We start from the raw sequence: 20,151 nt of genomic DNA, 5'->3' as shown, positions 1-20,151 counted from the left end.
AAAGATTTTCTCATAGTCAGTAGGTTTCCTTTTTGTTTTAATGATATTTGCCTTTGCATTAGAGAAGGTTCTCAGTTTCAGGAGGTCCCATTTATTCATTGTTGCTCTTATTGTCTGTGCTACTGGGGTTATACGTAGGAAGTGGTCTCCTGTGCCCATGAGTTGCAGACTACTTCCCATTTTCTCTTCTATCAGATTCAGTGTGGTCAGATTTATATTGAGGTCTTTAATCCATTTGGACTTGAGTTTTGTGCATGATGATAGATATGGATCTATTTTTATTTTTCTACATGTTGAAATCCAGTTATGCCAGCACCATTTGTTAAAGATGCTTTCTTTCTTCAACTGTATAATTTTAGCTCCTTTGTGGAAAATCGGGTGTTCATAGGTTTGTGAGTTCATATCTGCATCTTCGATTTGATTCTATTGGCCAACGTCTCTATTTTTATGCCAATACCAAGCTGTTTTCATTACTGTAGCTCTGTAATAGAGTTTGAAGTCAGGGATGGTAATGCCTCTGGAAGTACTTTTATGTGTAGGATTTTTTTGGTGGATATAGTAGTCTGGGCTTGCATCCATGGTTTCTTAGTGTCTGCAGCACATCTATCCACAACCTTCTGGTTTTCATGGTTTCCATTGAGAAATCAGGTTTAATTCTGATAGGTTTCCCTTTATATGTTACTTGGCCTTTATCCCTTGCAGTTCTTAATATTTGCTCTTTATTCTGTATGTTTTGTGTTTTGATTATTATATGGCAAGATGATTTTTTTTGATCCAGTCTATTTGGTGTTCTGTATGCTTCTTGTACCTTAATAGGAATATCCTTCTTTAGGTTGGGAACGTTTTCTTCTATAATTTTGTTGAATATATTTTCTGGGCCTTTGAGCTGTAATTCTTCCCCTTCTTCTATCCCTATTATTCTTAGGTTTGGTTTTTTCCCAGAGTCCCAGATTTCCTGGATGTTTTGTGTTAAGAATTTGTTGGATTTGTTATTTTTTTTAAATCAATGAGTTTATTTCTTCTATAGTATCTTCGGTGTCTGAGTTTCTTTCTTCTATCTCTTGTATTCTGTTGGTTATGCTTGCCTATGTAGTTCCTGATCAATTACAGAGATTTTCCATATCCAGCCTTCCCTTGGTTTGTGTTTTCTTCATTATCTCCATTTCATTTTTCAAGTCTTGAACTGTTTTCATTACCTGTTTGATTGCTTTATTGTGGTTTTCTTGGGTATCTTTGAGAGATTTATTCATTTCTTCTACCTCTTTGTTTGTCTTCTCCACTTCTTTACAGCAGTTTTTCACATCCTCTATCATTTTCATAATGTTACGTTTAAAGTCGATTTCTTCTTCTTTTTCTTCTTCTTCTTCTTCTTCTTCTTCTTCTTCTTCTTCTTCTTCTTCTTCTTCTTCTTCTTCTTCTTCTTCTTCTTCTTCTTCTTCTTCTTCTTCTGGAATAGGGTTTCAGTCTTCTTGTTGCATGATCCATTGAATCTGGTGTTGTCATGTTGCCTTTCAGGTTGTTGGAGGAATTCTTGCATTGACGCCAGCCCATTTCTTCCTTCAAATTCAGCCAGGAGAGTCTTGTGTCTTGGTCCAGTCTATGTTGTGACTGACTCTGGGTGGATCTCCTCAGTGCAGGAGCAGGAACTGTTCCCCTTTGGGTGGATAACCTCAGTGTAGGAGTAAGCACTGTTTCTGGGCAAAGGTCCTGGCAGCCAATAGGGTAGGCCTGGGGCGGGGGTGGGCAGGGACATGTGGAACAAAGAAGCCCCTGCTGCAGGAGCAGGAGCTGAAGGGGCCTAGTGCTCCTTTCCCGGATGTTCAGCCCTGGGATGTCACCCACTCACCAGTCTAAAAGGTTGTCCTCAGCACAGGGAGAGAACTCTTGGAAGTCGAAGGACCCTGCATACAAAAGGGCAGACTTGAGGGGGGGAGGGTTGTGTGGAGCCAAGAAGCCCCTGCAGCAGGAGCTGGAGGTGCCGTGCACTTCCCTCTGGATGGGTGGGTGCACACTCACCCTTCTAGGTGGGTAGTCTCAATGCAGGAGCAGGAACTGTTCCTGGGCCAAGGACCTAGCAGTCAATAGGGCAGGCTGGGGGGGGCAGGGATATGTGGAACAAAGAAGCCCCTGAAGCAGGAGCTGAAGGGCCCCAGTGCTACTTTCCGCCCCGCCCCAGGATGACACCCACTCACAGGTCTGAAAGGTTGTCCTCAGCACAGGGACAGTACTCTTGGAGGTTGAAGGAACCCACAGACAAAAGGGCGAACTTGGAGGAAGGGGAGGGTTGTGTGGAGCCAAGAAGCCCCTGCAGCAGGAGCTGGAGGTTTGGTGCACTCTACTCTGACCGGGCGGGTGCACACTCACCCTTCTGGATGGGTAGCCTCAGTGCAGGAACAGCAACTGTTCCTGGGCCAAGGACTTGGCAGGCAATTGGGCAGGCTTGGGGGGCAGGCAGGGATGTGTGAAACAAAGATGCCCCTGCAGCAGGAGCCCAGTGATCCTTTCCTGGACGTTCAGCCCCTCCCTGGGATGGCACCCACTCACCAGTCTGAAAGCTGTCCTCAGCACAGGGACAGGACTCTTCAAGAAATTTATCTTTGTACATGTCTCTAGTAATAATAATATACTTGAAAATGACTTATAGAAAGTACTTATTAGAATTAGTAGTTAGTTGTAACTTTAGGATGTTTAGAAATTATTATTTTTAGACCATTTATAATGTGAGTTCTCTCATGAATGGAAGTGAGACTACTTCACAATTATTACATAATAAATGTTTGTCTCATTTTCCCAAGCAATCATATGACTATAGGTTTTTACTTATCATTTTTGTTTTGATTTTTGAATGACACTTTTTTTTTCAATTTCTCTTAGTTCAAAAGCTCATATTTTTGACAGTCATTTGGACCAAGAAAATCCTTTGGAGAAAAGAAGATTCTATCTAAATGATAACAGAAATTACTGGCTGTGATGATGGCAATTGTTACCTGATTAATATTGATATGTAAATGTTGAAATATTTAAAGATCATGAGAATTTTAAAGTTATAATGTGCTTTAAATACTAATATTAGTAATTAATTAATAATGATATTAATATTAGCATAAGATAGTAGGGAAAACGAGAGAAAAATTATGATGTAGTGTTATGTATTTGTATGTCAAATAGAAAAGAAGTCACTTATGTTGGTTAGTTTTTGCCAACTTGATATAAAACCAGAGTCATGTAGGAAAAAGTAATTTCGATTGAGAAAATGCCTTTATTAGACTGGTTCTTCAACAATTTTATAACACATTTTCTTGTTTAATGATTGATGGGGTAGCACTCTGCCTACTGTGGTCAGTGCCACCTCTGGGCAGGTAGTCATGGGATATATAAGAAAAGAAGCTGAGCAAGCTAATAAGCAGTGTTCCTTCATGGCCTATGCTTCAGTACCTCCCTGCAGGACACACCCTTGAGTTGTGCTCTGAATTTCCTCCATGATGGACTATAAACTATAAGACAAACTCCTTTCCCTCCAAGATCACTTTAGTAATGGTGTTTATTACAGCAATTAAAAGATAAGTAGGACAGAAGAAATATATTAAAACTTCCTCTTTATTTCTCTGTGTTGTAAAGGTATTTATTCTAAACTGAAACATTTTCTCTTCAAGGGAGGAAAAAGATTCCCAAGAAACATAAGATTAAGAAAGTTAGTGTAGCCAGTTCAAGAAGTTAATGAAATTTACAAGATTCAAGAGGCTCAAAAAGTTACAAAATTCTTGATGCCCCTTCTCAGGGTTATGTAATGAGAGAATAAATATTGGTGGTGCTCAAGGTCAAGATAGGCAGGGTGTTTTCATGATTTAGCTTCCCTATTAAAATGGATTTTTGATAATACTGTTACCAAGTTCCTACTGGTAATTCCAATTATCTCATCAAGATAGAGTGAAGTAAGATCATTTTACTGGTCAGTCATCATTGCTTTGTTTATGGAGAAAAAACGTTTTCTTAGTAGAGACAACTAGTACATGTATTATCTAAAGAAGAAGACATGCAGAGGAATTTTCATGTTTTTCCTTTTGAAGATTTCATTTTTCTCCCAGAAATTCCATCCTGATCTCAGTTACTCTTCACTCTGATTCTTCCAGTTCCTCCCTCTATATCACTTCTACCCCAGATTCACTTCTCTTCCATTCTCATCAGAAAAGACCTAGCTTCCCAGGGATAAAAGCAAAACAAGGCATATCAAGTTGGAATAAGTCTAGTCATTGTTGCTCATAGTAATACTGGATAAGGCAACCGAGTAAAAGGGAAAGGATTCCAAAAGAAGGCAAAAAAAAAGAGATTCTATTACCACTTTTAGGACTCCAACAAGAACACCAAACTACACAAATAGAATATATACACAGACAACCTAGGTCAGACACATACAGGCTCCATGATTGCTGCTTCAGTCACTGTGAACCCCTATGAGCCCTGGCTAGTAGTTGCTTGAAACTTCTCTGATGACAATTATGCTATGATCTTGTCCAAATTATAGCAGAAAAAAATTGGAATCATTTCATTGATATTTTTTGCAGGTTGTGTTTCTCTCTATTCTAGGTTTCTAGTTTATCCAGTTTTTGGTTTATGGCCCTTGAGACAGTGTCAGGAATGTACTCTTTCTCTTGACAAGGGTCTCAAGTTTGACCAATCATTGATTTGACATTCCCACAATTACTGTGCTTTCTTTATCAGAGCATATCTTACAGTCAGCAAAAAAACGTAGATCAAAGATTTTGTGGCTAGTTTAGTGCCCCAGTCACTCCACTGAAAATCTTCTCTGGATATATAAGATGACTGGTTCAGGCTCCATATCCTCCATTATTAGAAATCTTTGCTCACATAGATTCCTGGGAGTTTCCATTGTACTAGGCTTTTACCTTATCCCAGAACAACAAGTTCCAGTTGACTTTCCCAGTATTTTCTCCCTCCATTCACCGAACCTGTTCCCTCCTGTTAACATCCCTACCTTCTCCTAGTTCACCTGAAAAATTTATTCTATTTCCCTTTCCAATAGAGATCCATGTGTTTCCTTTTGAGGTCTCCTTGTTACTTAGCTTCTCTGAGTTTGCAGCATGATTATCCTTTATTTTACACTTCTCTTACAAATGAGTACATACATGCTTGTCTTTCTGGGTTTAAGTTAACTTACACAAGATGGTGTTTTTCTAGTTCCATGAATTTCCCTGCAATTTTCATGACATTATTAATTTTAACAGATAAGTCATACTCCATTGTGTAAATGTCCCACATTTTCTTTATCCATTCTTGAGTTGATGGATATCTAAGTTGTTTCCGGTTTCTGCCTATTATGAAAAAAGCCTGCTATGTACATAGATGAGCAAGTACCCTTCTAGTAGGATGGCCCATTCTTTGAGTATATGTCCAGGCGTGGTATACCTGTGTCTTCAGGTAGTTTGATTCCTGATTTTCTGAGAAACCACCATATTTATTTTCAAATTGGCTATATATGTTTGAACTCCCACCAGCAATGGAGGAGTGTTTCACTTGTTCTCCATCCTCTCCTGCATGATTTGTTACTTGTGTTTTTGTTTTTTTTAATTTATTTATTTATTAAAGATTTCTGTCTCTTCCCAGCCACCGCCTCCCATTTCCCTCCCCCTCCCCCAATTAAGTGCCCCCCCAGCCCGAAAAGCAATCAGGGTTCCCTGTCCTTACTTGTGTTTTTGATCTTCGCCCTTCCCTGAGGTTTAAGATAGAATTTCAGAGTGATTTTGACTTGCATTTTCCTTATGGCTAAGGTTGTAGAACATTTATGCAAGTGTTTCTTGGCAATTTTAAATTCTTCTCTTGAAATGCTCCCTTTAGATTTTTCACCCATGTTTTAATTGGTTAATTTTTTTGTCTATTTCTAGTTTTTTGAGTTCTTTATATATTTTCTTTGATAGCTCTCTGTCAAGTATGGAGTTGATAAAGATATTTTTCCATTCTGTAGGCTCCAGGTGGAGTTTTCTGTCCTGTCTGCCAGCTCCCAAATAACCATATAGTGACTTATTATTAACTATGAATGCTCATCCATTAGCTCAGACTTGTTACTAATTAGCTCTTACAGCTTAAATGAACTGTTATTTCTTATCCACAATCTACCACATGGCTTGGTACCTTTCCTCAATATAGCATGCTCATCTTACTTCTACAACCATCTGCAGTCAACTCCACCCTTCTTCATCCCAGAACTCTCTCCCTGTCCAGAAGTTCTGATTAACCTCTTCCTTCCTAACTATCGATCATTTAACTCCTTATTAAGCCAATGAATGTAACATATTTTTCCAGCATACATAAAGATTATTCCACAACAGTAGGCTGCTGTTATGTCCTATTGACTGCACCTTTTGCCTTACAGAATCTTTATTATTCATTTATTTCCATTTATTATCAATGTTAATCCTTTCACTGAAATGTACAAATAATCCAGAAAAATAATAAAGATAAAAAATTGATGAAACCAATGTGCCTAACAGATATATACAGAACATTTCACCTAAATATAAAAGAATAGGCCCTTTTCTCAGCACTTTGCAAAGAACTTTTCCAAAATTGACTATATAATTGGTAATAAAGAAAGTTTCAATGATCAAACGAAAAAATTGAAATAACCCTTTGATTTTATCAGACCACCACAGATTAATGCTGAATTTCAATAACAACAGAAAGTGAATAAATTCATGGAAACTGAAAAACAGTCTACTGAATGACTACTGGGTCAAGGCAGAAAAAGGAAATAAACAAAGACTTCCTAAAATTCAAGGAAAATGAATGCGCAACATTTCCTTCCTTATAGGACACAATGAAAATCCTATTGAAGAAAGTTCATAGATTAAGTAACTTCATAAATATATTGGATAGATCACAACAAGAAACATAATAGCACTCCTGAAAGGTCTAGAAAAAAATAAGCAAACACACCCAAGAGAAATAGAAGGATATATGGCAGGAAATAATCTAACTGAGAATTGAAATTAACAGAAGAGAAAAAAGGAGAACAATATAAGGAACCAATAAACTCAAGAGTTCTTTTTTGAGAAATTCAACAAGATGGATAAGAACTTATCCAATCTAACCTAACAGACACAGAGAGATTATCCAAATTAACAAAATAAGAAATGAAAAAGAAGACATAACACCAGGCACTGAGGAAAACCAGAGAATCATTAGGTCATATTTCATAAACCTATATTCCATAAAATTGGAAAATCTAAAGGAAATGGACAATTTTCTTGATAGATACTGCTTACAAAGTTAAGATCAAATGAAGTATGTAAATAGACTCAAAAATCACAATCCCAGAGAACCTAGAAAAAATGAGAACCCTAAAAGGGACATACATAGATGTAATCTACATGAGAAGTAGAAAAAGACAAGATCTCCTGAGTAAATTGGGAGCATGGGGACCTTGGGAGAGAGTTAAAGTGGAGGGGAGAGGTAGGAATGGGAGGAGAGAAAAATGTAGAGCTCAATAAAAACAATAATAATAAAGAAGTGAGAGACAACAATCTCTCCTAGGACGATTCTATATCCCTTATTTGTTTATTTCACCTGTGCTAAATATCCTTGAAGTATGGAATATATTCATAGATGTTGAAAAAAAATGCAGTTACTAAACTTATTTTCTGCTCTCAAAAAAAGAATAAAAATTGACATATAAACCCTAAGGGAGGTTCAGCAGGGGCTGCTCCCCTCTGCTGGGACCTCTCTCTCCCTACCCCATCCCAGTTTGCACCCAGGAAACGCCTCCCTTCTGTGGGGTCAAGGGACCTGCCAGCTCAGCCTGTTTGGGCATTGGGAAGGCATGCTGAGGGCAACAGGGCTGGCTGGAATTGCTGTGCTTCAATCGCCTGCCTGCAGCAAGGTAGGCCCTTTGTCAGCGAGGTCCCTGGCCAGCAAGGGAACCTGATCCTGTCCCATAAGATCCATTGGATAGCATTTGAAGGAAGAGATGGGCAGGTAGCAAGGCAAGAATTCCTCCAGCAATCTGAAAAACAACATGAAAACACCAGAACCCAGTGATCTGACAGCAGAAAGTCTTGAACACCCTAATCCAGAAGAAGGGGAAAAAATTGACATTATGAAAGTGATAGAGTAACTTAAACAGCATGTAAAAATCCCCTTATAGAAATGGATGAGAAGTATAACAAAAAGTTTGAAGAAATGAATAAATACGTAAATGATACCCTGGGAAAACAAGAAAAAACAATGAAACAGGTAATGGAAATAGTTCAAGAATTGAAAACTGAAATGGAGACAAGGAAGAAAACACAAACCGAGGGTAAACTGGATATGGAAAATCTAGGGCAATGAACAGAGACTACAGAAACAAGAATAATTAATAGAATACAAGAGATAGAAGAAAGAATGTTAGACTCTGACGACACCACTGAGAAAATAAACACACTGATCAAAGAAAACAGCAAATCCAACAAATTCTCATCAAAAAACATTCAGGAAATATGGGACACAATAAAAAAGACCAAACCTAAGAATAATAGGGATAGAAGAAGGAGAAGAATTAAAGCTCAAAGGCCCAGAAAATTTATTTAACAAAATTATGGAAGAAAATTTTCCCAACATAAACAAAAATATTCCTATGGATATTAAAGAAGCATACACCACACCAAATAGACTGGATAAAAAAAGAATCCCCTCGCCATATAATAATCAAAACACAAAATATACAGAATAAAGAAAGAATATTAAGAGCTGCAAAGGAAAATGTCAAATAACTTATAAAGGTAAACCTATCAGACTTACACCTGACTTCTCCATGGAAACCATGAAAGCCAGAAGGTTCTGGATAGAGGTACTTCAAAAACTAAGAGACCATGGATGCAAGGCCAGACTACTATACCCAGCCAAGCTATCATTCACTATCAATGGAGAAAACAAAATATTACAGTATAAGAACAAATTTAAACAATATGTAGCCACAAACCCAGCCTTACAGAAAGTAATAGAAGGAAAATCACAACCCAAGGAATCCAACATTGCGAACACTGCCTATAATAACTTAGACAACTAGCGACCCTTCACCAGCACAACTCAATGGAGGGAAACACATAAACTCGACTACCAAAAAATTAATAACAACCGGAGTCAACAACCACAGGTCATTAATATCACTTAATATCAATGGACTCAATTCACCTATAAAAAGGCATAGATTAAGAGATTGGATACGAAAACAGGATCCAAAATTCTGCTGTTTACAAGAAACACACCTCAACCACAAAGATAGACATCTATTCAGAGTAAAGGGTTGGGAAAAAATTTTTCAAGCAAATGGACCTAAGAAACAAGCAGGTGTGGCCATACTAATTTCTAACAAATCTGACTTCAAACTAAAATCAATCAGAAGAGACAGAGATGGTCATTTTATACTCATTACAGGAACAATTCATCAAGGTGAAGACTCAATCCTCAATATCTATGCCCCTAATATAAAAGCACCCACTTATGTAAAAGAAACGTTACTAAAACTCAAGGTAGACATCAAACCACACACACTAATAGTAGGAGACTTCAACACACCTCTCTCACCAATGGACAGGTCAATCCGACAGAAACCTAATAATAGAGAAATAAGAGAATTAATGGAGGTAAAGAAGCAAATGGACTTAACAGACATCTATAGAACACTCCACTTAAATAGGAAAGAATATACCTTCTTCTCTGCAGCTCATGGAACCTTCTTGAAAATTGACCACGTACTCAGTAACAAAGCAAACCTCCACAGATACAAAAAAAAATTTAGTGACCACCTGTATTGTATCGGATCACCATGGATTAAAGTTAGAATTCAATAATGAGGCTACACCCAGAAAGCCGACAAACTCATGGAAACTGAACAATCAACTACTGAACCACACCTGGATTAAGGAAGAAATAAAGCAAAGTCTTCCTGGAATTCAATGAAAATAAAGAAACAACATACTCAAATTTATGGGACACTATGAAATCAGTCCTAAGTGGAAAGTTCATAGCACTAAGCGCCCACTTAAAGAAAAGAGAGAAAGCACACGTTGGAGACTTAACAGCCCACCAGAAAGCTCTAGAATAAAAGGAAGCAGACTCACCTAGGAGGAGTAGGAGACTGGAAATAATCAAACTGAGGGCTGAAATCAACAAAATAGAAACACAGAAAACAATCCAAAGAGTCAATGAAACAAAAAGCTGATTCCTGGAGAAAATCAAGAAAATTGATAAACCCCTATCCAAACTAATCAAACGGGAGAGAGAGAATATGCAAATTAATAGGATCAGAAATGAAAAGGAGGACATAACCACAGACACAGATGAAATTCAGAGAATCATTAGATCTTACTACAAAAGCCTATATGCCACAAAACTGGAAAATGCAAAAGAAATGGACATTTTTTAGACAAGTACCATACCCCAAAGTTAAATCAAGACCAGGTGAACAATCTAAATAGACCTGCTGGTCACGAAGAATTAGAAACTGTTATCAAAAACCTCCCTTCCAAAAAAAGCCCACGCATGGTTTCAATGCAGAATTCTTCCAGAACTTCCAAGAAGACCTAATACCTATACTCCTTAATGTATTTCATAATATAGAAACAGAAGAGTCATTGCCAAATTCCTTTTATGAAGCTACAGTTATCCTGATACCAAATCCACACAAAGACCCAAGAAAGAAAGAGAATTACAGGCGTATCTCACTCATGAACATGGACACAAAAGTTCTCAATAAAATACTGGGAAACCAAATCCAAGAACACATTAGAAAATTATTCATTATGATGAAGTAGGCTTCATCCCAGAGATGCAGGGCTGGTTCATCATAAGAAAATCTATCGATGAAATCCACCATATAAATAATCTGAAAGAAAAAGAGAACACATGATCATTTAATTAGATGCTGAAAAAGCATTTGACAAAATTCAACATCCCTTTATGATAAAGGTCTTGGAGAGATTAGGGATACAAGGGTCATACCTAAATATAATAAATGCTATTTACAGCAAGGTGACATCTAACATCAAATAAAACGGAGAGATACTCAAAGCCATGACACTAAAATCAGGAACACGACAAGGCTCTCCCCTCTCTCCATACCTCTTCAATATAGTGCTTGAAGTTCTAGCAATAGCAATAAGATAACATAAGGGATCAAGGGGATTCAAATTGGAAAGGAAGAAGTCAAACTTTTGTTATTTGCAGATGAAATGATAGTATACAAAAGCAACGCCAAAAACTCTACCAAAGAACTCCTACAGCTGATAAACGCCTTTATTGATGTGGCAGGATACAAGATCAACTCCAAAAAATCAGTTGCCCTACTATACACTAATGATAAGGATGCAGAGAGGGAATTTAGAGAAGCATCACCTTTCACGATAGCCACAAATAGCACAAAATACCTTGGAGTAACTCTAATCAAGGAAGTGAAAGATCTACTTGACAAGAGCTTTAAGTCTTTGAAAAAAGAAATTGAAGAGGATACCAGAAAATGGAAGGATCTCCCTTGCTCTTGGATTGGGAGATCAACATAGTAAAAATGGCAATTCTACCAAAGGCAATTTATAGATTCAATGCAATCCCCATTAAAATCCCCTCAAAATTCTTCACAGATCTGGAGAAGACAATAATCAACTTTATATGGAAAAACAAAAAAACCCAGGATAGCCAAAATAATCTTATACAATAAAGGAACTTCTGGAGGCATTACCATCCCTGACTTCAAACTCTATTGCAGATCTTTAGTATTGAAGACAGCTTGGTATTGGCATAAAAACAGAGAAGTCGATCAATGGAATAGAGTAGAAGACCCAGATTTTAACCCACAAACCTATGAACAACTGATTTTCTATAAAGGAGCTAAAAGTATAAAATGGAAGAAAGAAAGCATCTTTAACAAATGGTGATGGCAGCACTGGTTGTCAACCTATAGAAGAATGAAAATAGATCCATATCTATTACCATGCACAAAACTCAAGTCCTTATGGATTAAAGACCTCAATATCAGGCTGAACACACTGAACCTGATAGAAGGGAAAGTGGGAAGTACTCTACAACATGTGGGCACAGGAGATCACTTCCTACGTATATCCCCAGCAGCACAGACATTAAGGACAACATTGAATAAATGGGACCTCCTGAAACTGAGAAGCTTCTGTAAAGCAAAGGACACTGTCACTAAGACAATAAGGCAACCCACTGACTGGGAAAAGATCTTCACCACCCCTGCAACAGACAAAGGTCTGATCTCCAAAATATATAAAGAACTCAAGAAACTAGACTTTAAAATGCTAATTATCCCAATTAAAAAATGAGGCACTGAACTGAACAGAGAATTCTCAACATAAGAAATTCAAATGGCCAAAAGACACTTAAGGTCATGCTCAACCTCCTTGGCGATCAGGTAAATGCAAATTAAAACAACTTTGAGATACCATCTTACACCTGTCAGAATGGCTAAAATCAAAAATACCAATGATAGCCTTTGCTGGAGAGGTGTGGAGTAAGGGGCACACTCATCCATTGCTGGTGGGAATGCAAACTTGTGCAACCACTTTGGAAATCAGTGTTTCGGTTTCTCAGGAAATTCGGGATCAACCTACCCCTGGACCCAGCAATACCACTCTTGGGAATATACCCAAGAGATGCTCTATCATATGAAAAAAGCATTTGTACAACTATGTTCATAGCAGTATTATTTGTTATCGCCAGAACCTGGAAAAAACCTAGATGCCCTTCCCCGAAAGAACGGATGAAGAAAGTGTGGAATATATACATATTAGAGTACTATTCAGAGGTAAAAAATAATGACTTCACGAATTTTGCATGCAAATGGGTGGAAATAGAAAACACTATCCTGAGTGAGGTATACCAGACCTAAAAAGATGAACATGGGATGTACTCACTCATAATTGGTTTCTAGCCATAAATAAAGGACATTGAGCATATAATTTGTGATCCTAGACAAGCTAAATAAGAAGGTGAACCCAAAGAAAAACATATAGTCATCCTCCTGGATATGGGAAGTGGACAAGATTGCCAGGCAAAAACTGGGAACTTAGCGGTGAGGTGGCATGGGGCTAAGGGGAATTGGGGTGAGAAACGTGAGAAGATGACGATTGGGGGAGCTTGGGGGAATGGAATGGAATGGGGGAATGGGATGGTTGGGACACAGGAGCAGAGAAATATATATGGTAATTAAGGGAGCCACCTTAGGGTTGGCAAGAGACTTGACTCTAGAGGGGCTCGAATGTGTCCAGGGAGATGTCCCAAGATGGTACCTTGGGCAACTGAGGAGAGGAAACCTGAAATGACCCTATCCTATAGCCATACTGATGAATATCTTGCATATCACCATAGAACCTTCATCTGGTGATGGATGGAGATAGAGACAGAGACTCACACTGGAGCACTGGACTGAGCTCCCAAGGTCCCAATGAGGAGGAGAAGGAGGGAGAAGATGAGCAAGGAAGTCAAGACCGCGAGGGGGGCACCCACCCTCTGAGACAGTGGGGCTGATCTATTGGGAGCTCACCAAGGCCAGCTGTACTGGGACTGAAAATGCATGGGATAAAACTGGACTCTCTGAATATGGTGGAACCCTCACTGTTCTTTGGACTGGAGAGCAAGGGGGAGGGGAGTGGGGTATGAAGAGTGAGGGTAGGGGGGAAAGGGAGGCGGGGAAGGGGCAGAAATATTTAATAAAAAAAGTTAATTAAAAAAACCCTAAGGGAAAAAAGTAGTCATTAAATGTGTCCCAACCACAAAGAGCCCAGGGTCAAGTTGTATTAGCAGAGAATTTTACCAGATTCTCACAGAAGAGCTAATATCAATACTCCTCAAATTATTCCACAAAATAGAAATAGAAGGAATATTGCCAAATTCATTTTATGAAGCCCAAGTCACCCTAATACCCCAAACACATAGATTCAAAAAATAGAATTACAGACCAATTTATCTCATGAACACTGATGCAAAATTATTCAATAAAATATATGCAAACTAAATCTAAGAACGCACCAAAAATATTATTCCCCGTAATCAACTGTGTTTCATTTCAGAGATGCAGTGATGGTTAAACATATAAAAATATGTCAATGGAATTCTCCATATAAACAAATTGCAAGAACACAGAGGAAATTCCAACAGTGGTCCTCTAAAATGTTGGAACATCTGGACTATCTGTTCCTATTGGAGATTTTTCAGGGGGTCTTCCTTGATCAAACCTGCTTTTTATTAACTTAGAATGAATCCAAAGTCTCTCATTTCATTTGGACACAATAATAAAACCTCTTCTCAAAAAACAACATATATTTTGGCTTAAATTTTGAAGTCAAGGCATTTTCAAAATATATATGTTGGATTAATCCAGCAGCATTTATACTCAAATGTCTTTCAGCAGCTGCTGCTCCTTCCTCAGCCATCAAGCTATTCAAAGACAACACAATAACACACAGTATCCAGATTCTCTGTGTATTTTCCATCATTACATGGTTTTATTTAAAACTCTATTTCTTTTATTTTTCATTGTAATCTTTAATTTTTTGAGACAGAGTTTCTCTGTGCATTTTTTTTTTATGTCCAGGAACTGACTCTATAGATCCTTGAACACACAGAGATCTGAATGCCTCTGCCTCTCAAGTGCTGGGAGTAAATTTGTGTGCCATCATACCCAACAACTAACTCTCTGACTCTCTCTCCTTCTCTCTCTCTCTGGGACTTTATTCTTTTTCTTTTCTCTCTCAAGCTTAAATATATTTTGAAGCATACTCTAAAATGTTTAAAGGTGTTTTTTTTTTCCATCTGGATCCATCTTTACTGTATATCTCCCTTTTTCTGACCACATGACTCTTTAATTTGCTAAACAATGTGGCTAGGATTAAAACTATGGCTTTGAAGGCTGGATCCACCCCATTCCTTCACTTTCTGACAGTCTAGTTCTTACCATTAAATAGCCAAAGCATGCTTTTGACTATTCATAAACACCACTTAAGTGTTTGGGGGTGGGGCCTCTTAAAAGAGCTACAAGGTTTATGCAAATAAAGCTGAGTCAGGGAAACTCTCTTAAATAAGATGTATTTGCCTCTCTCAAATAGAGCCCACCCAAGAAAATGGTGCTACTAACAAGCCATGCTTAACTCTTTTCTTTTGTGTCTAGAATTACTTCCCAAAATTTCTCATGTTTTAACAAGATTTTTGTTTATAAATGTTTGTTTACATTTAAAGAGGTATATGCTATAGAGATGAATATTTTACATTGGTATGGATCTTGGTCTATTGATACAAATTTTAAGTCAATTTTGTTATACGTATATTTCTCCTCTTGACTAAAGTACTGTTTGTGCAGTTAATAGATAGTCATCTATAATAGTCAAGCTTTTAGTCATGTTAACTAGGTTTTCTAGATATATAAAGATATATTTCAGATAGAAAGATAATTCTCAAACCTATTAAAGACCTATGGAATATAACACTTGAATTGTTTTAAGAACTTATGTTTTTCTTGATAATGAGACACATCTGCTCCTGGCAGCACCAATCTTTTTCAGGAGGTTGGTGTGCATCGAAGAGGCTTGTTATGGAGTTGGTTAGCCATTTGGGCAAGAAACTGCTCTTGCCTGGACTGCTTGATGTTATGTTATATGAACTAGACATGCAGGACACACAAAAGAAGTGACTGCTGAACTTTCTTATAGGTGAGATTATCCTTTGGCATTCCTGCTCCATAGAAGAGTCTGCCAGAAATTCTGCAGGACACAGTAGAATGAAACTGATTGACTTTGCCATTACAAGGCAGAACAGATCTTCAAATTTCTTGCTTTATGGAAAAGTCTGCTAGATGCTTTGGACATGTGGGCTGATGATTGGAAATCTCAATTTTACAGAAGATCTTTGGGTGACTGTCCAGGTAGTGAGATGTCTCTGCCAGTTCTAGAGATTTGGAAGTTGCTTACAATGCACTTCTTGTTTACTTAGGTAATTGTGAGACCCTCACGCCTTATTCTAAAAGGGACAAGAATTTCTTAGGAGAATGTTTTAAAATTAGAAACACAGACTAGCTTCACAGAAAGATAATGCATTCCTTCCCCCCTCCCACCTGAGAAATTCCAAGGCACAAGGACACTCAGCCAGTCACCTGGTAATAAAGATAAACAAAGAACAAGCTATGGGAAAGAGCAAAAGAACTTGTACCCATGCCAAAGCAGATCTGAAAAGCCTCCTTGTAGTTTCAACTTGAAAAAAAAAAACTGTCCCCACAGAAGAACTCTCTCTACCTTGCTACCTTGCAGCTTTGCAGTATAGGAGAAGTTCCTGGCTAGCCTGTACAATAAAGGCGTTAACCTTGCATTTTGCTGTCCAGTCTGCTATGGTTTTTGGTGGTCTCCCTCTGTGGGTTGTGATCTGGGCATAATAGAAATATTATATCCTTCTGGAGTCTTTGATGGAGTTGAAGAATGATAACAATAGTTTTAAAAGATAGCTTAGATATCAAACTCTATATTCACAAGGATAGGATAGATGATAGATTATTTTCGTTATTTTGCCAAATTTAAATGGACTAAATTTTGTAACTATAATTCTTGCTTGATTACTATTGTGTTGTATGTAATCTTGCCATATTATTGTTAAAACCTTCCTTTTCATTTAGACAGAAAAGGGGAAACGGTGTGAGAAGTCCTTCTGTATATGTGTTGCTTTTATTGATTAATGAATAAAGCTGTTTTGGGAAGTAGTTTAGCAGAATAGAAGTAGGCAGGAAAACTAAACTTAATGCTGGAAGAAAGACGGCAGAATCAAGGAGAATTCCTGTAGCTGCCACTGGAGACAGACACCTCTGCTGGAGCCCATCAAAACTGTGCCAGTGGGCCACAACCATGTGATGATACACAGATTAATATAAATGGGTGAGTTTAGGATATAAGTGGTATCTAAAAATGAGCTTAAGCTATCGTCCAAACAGTGTTGCAAATAATATAGTTTCTGTGTGATTATTTCAAGCCAGGGAAGTCAGGAAACAAATGAACAGCCTCCAACAACAGAGCAGTATTCCAACTGAAGTAGATCAAGGGATGTATATCAGAAAAAAAAAGTCAAAGTATTGATATTTGCAGATAAATTAATTCTATACATAAACTCCAAATTTCTACCATAGAAGTTCTACAGCTGATAATCACATTCACTGAAGTGTTTAGATATAAGATTACCTAAAAAAAAAATCAGTAGCCTTCTTCTATAAACAGGGAGCTGGGTGGTGGTGGCACACGCCTTTAATCCCAGAACTCGGGAGGCAGAGGCAGGCGGATCTCTGTGAGTTCGAGACCAGCCTAGTCTACAGAGCTAGTTCCAGGACAGGCTCCAAAGCCGCAGAGAAACCCTGTCTCGAAAAACAAAAACAAAAAAAATGAATAAATAAAAATAAAGGATAAACAGGCTAAGAAGGAGTCAAGAAAACAACATCTTTCACAATAGCCACAAATAATATAATATATCTTGAGGTAACTCTAACCTAAGAAGTGAAAGACCTGCATGACAAAATCTTTCATTTTTTGAAAAAAAAAAAAACAAATTGAGGAAGATATGAGAAGATGATAATGTCTTCTACACTCATAGATTGGTAGAATTAACATAGTTAAAATTAGCATCCTTTTAAAAGCAACCTAAAGACTCAGTGTTATCCCCATCAAAATTATTGCTGTTGTTATTATTATTATGTTTTTTTGAGACAGGGTTTCTTCATAGCTCTTGTAAACAAGGCTAGTCTTGAACACAGAGTGATCTGCTTACCTCTGCCTCCCAAGTGTGGGGTTTAAATGAATGCACAACCATGACCTGGATCCCCATCAAAATTCTTATGCAATTGTTTACAGACCATGAAAGAGCAACCTTCAACTTCATATGAAAAAACAAAAACTCCAAGATACGTAAAACATCCCTATATACTAAAATATCTACTAGAGGTATCATTATCCCCAATTTCTAGCTGTAATGCAGAGCTGTGGGGGAAAAAATCTACGTAATATTGGCAAAAAAACAGACACATTGATCAACAGCATTTAATTAAAGACCCAAACATAAATCCACATGTCTATGGACACCAATTTTTGATGAAGGACCAGAAATATCTGATGGATAAAATAAAGCATCTTCAACAGATGGCACTACTCTAACTGGTTGTCAACATGTAGAAGAATGCAAATAAATCATATCGCTCACACTGCCTACAACCCAAATCCAAGTGAATCAAACACATAAACATAAAACCAAATAGATTGAACCTGATAGAAGAGAAAGTGAAAAATAGCATGGAACACATTGGCACTGGTGACAACTTTCTTTTTTGCTTTTTATTTTTTTAATATTTTTTTATGTGGATGAGTTTTTTGTCTGCATTTATGTATGGGCACCATGTGACTTCCTGGTACTCATAGAGGCCAGAAGATGGTATTGGATGTCCTGGAACTGGAGTTACAGATGATCTGAGTGATCCTGTGGGTTCTGGGAACACTACCTGAATCCTAATGGAGAACAGCCAGTGCTCTTAATCTCAAAAACATCTTTCCAGTCCAGAAATGCAAAAGAATTTTCAGTAGTAGATTTTGGTAAACACTTTTAAAATGTATAAGGAAGCAAGAAAAATAAGTGGACCTAAGCAAAAGAAATTGTATGCATGCATATACATGAATACCACAAGAATTCATTTCATATTTTATTCCTTTCACAGCATTTAAGATTAAGAATCATCTTTGTTCTTAATTTTCTCCAATATAATTTTCTATAATCCCCAATTTTTACAGTATAAAAGGTAGTTTCCATTAGAAAACAGAATTATTTGACAATTTGTATATTTTTCTTCCTGCTTTTATTATAGTTTTGTTTAATTTCTGGAAATAAACTTAGTCTTGATATTATATTTCTCAAGAACTTGGGAGAATTACAGTCTCAGAAAGAAAAAATATGCATTCAATTTTATACCAGTAAAAATATTTAAAATATAGTGCTGCATTCTAAAAATCAAGGACACTTAACTCTGTCTTACTGTAGGCATCACAGACATTTTCACATAGAGGGAGAGAGATTCAGAAGGATGATTTATTAAAGTGAACTGAAATTAGGCAAATTACTCTGCTGGTACTATAATGTCTGATATGATCTAACAATTACTTAAAAATGAAACATATAGTAGCACATGCTTAATTAGTTTCTCAAGTAATTAGCTCAGTTTCTCAAATAATATAAAATTAATATAAATTCTTATTGAGGTTATCCTATACAAAATTAGAATAATGGAAAATTTAAAAAAACAGAAATTCCAAGTTATGGTGAAGACAAGTAACAATTAGAGCCTTTATTAATTTTCAGTGGAAAATGTGGGGAGCTGAAGAACGCCTGAATACATAAAGAGCAAATGAAGTCCCCAGTGAATGTCTATTGTTGACATGGGCATGGCATTGTCATGCACCAGTGGTTAAGATCCATGGTATTTTGTCAAAGCCTTCCCCCACAGAGTGATGCTGAGAGGAAAGCTAACACCTTCCCCTGGCAAAATGCAAATGCTGATGTGTTTGCAAAAGCAAGCAATAGCAGCTCTCTCCTCCAAGATTTTCACAGTCTAAAATTGTTCACCTACAGAGACTTCCTATATAAACTAGCTAACTCTTCCTCCCCATGTCATACATGATAAACACACTTAACTTCCAGGTTGGATGGTAGTCCTCTTGGCTCCATAATTATGTGTACAGTCCACGTGACCTATCCAAACTTATGGCTGTCAGGAAAAACTTAAGTTAATAAAATTGAATCTTGGAAGAAAAAAAACCTGTGACAACTAGTATTGTACCAAAAAAATTTCTCTGTATTTTTTTTCTGTTTCTTTTGCTGTAACTGAAGTACTTAAGCTAAGAATATGAAGGCATCATTGATCTGTAATCAGGATGCTTAGTAGGAATAACAAAAGTTGTTGTACTCTTTATGACTTAGTAACAAAGAACAAGAAGACAGGTTCCTGTAGTATGGCATCAAATCATTTTATATCAATGTAGAGAGCAGCATGGAGCCACACCTGATAATCAGCTCCTAATATTGGCTGGGGCCTGATCACGCAATGATCATCAGCTGCTTGCATATGCGTGGGCC

This window comes from Microtus pennsylvanicus, chromosome X, assembly GCF_037038515.1.
Source record: "Microtus pennsylvanicus isolate mMicPen1 chromosome X, mMicPen1.hap1, whole genome shotgun sequence".
Classification (NCBI taxonomy): Eukaryota; Metazoa; Chordata; class Mammalia; order Rodentia; family Cricetidae; genus Microtus; species Microtus pennsylvanicus.
Note: the sequence above shows the minus strand (reverse complement) of the source record.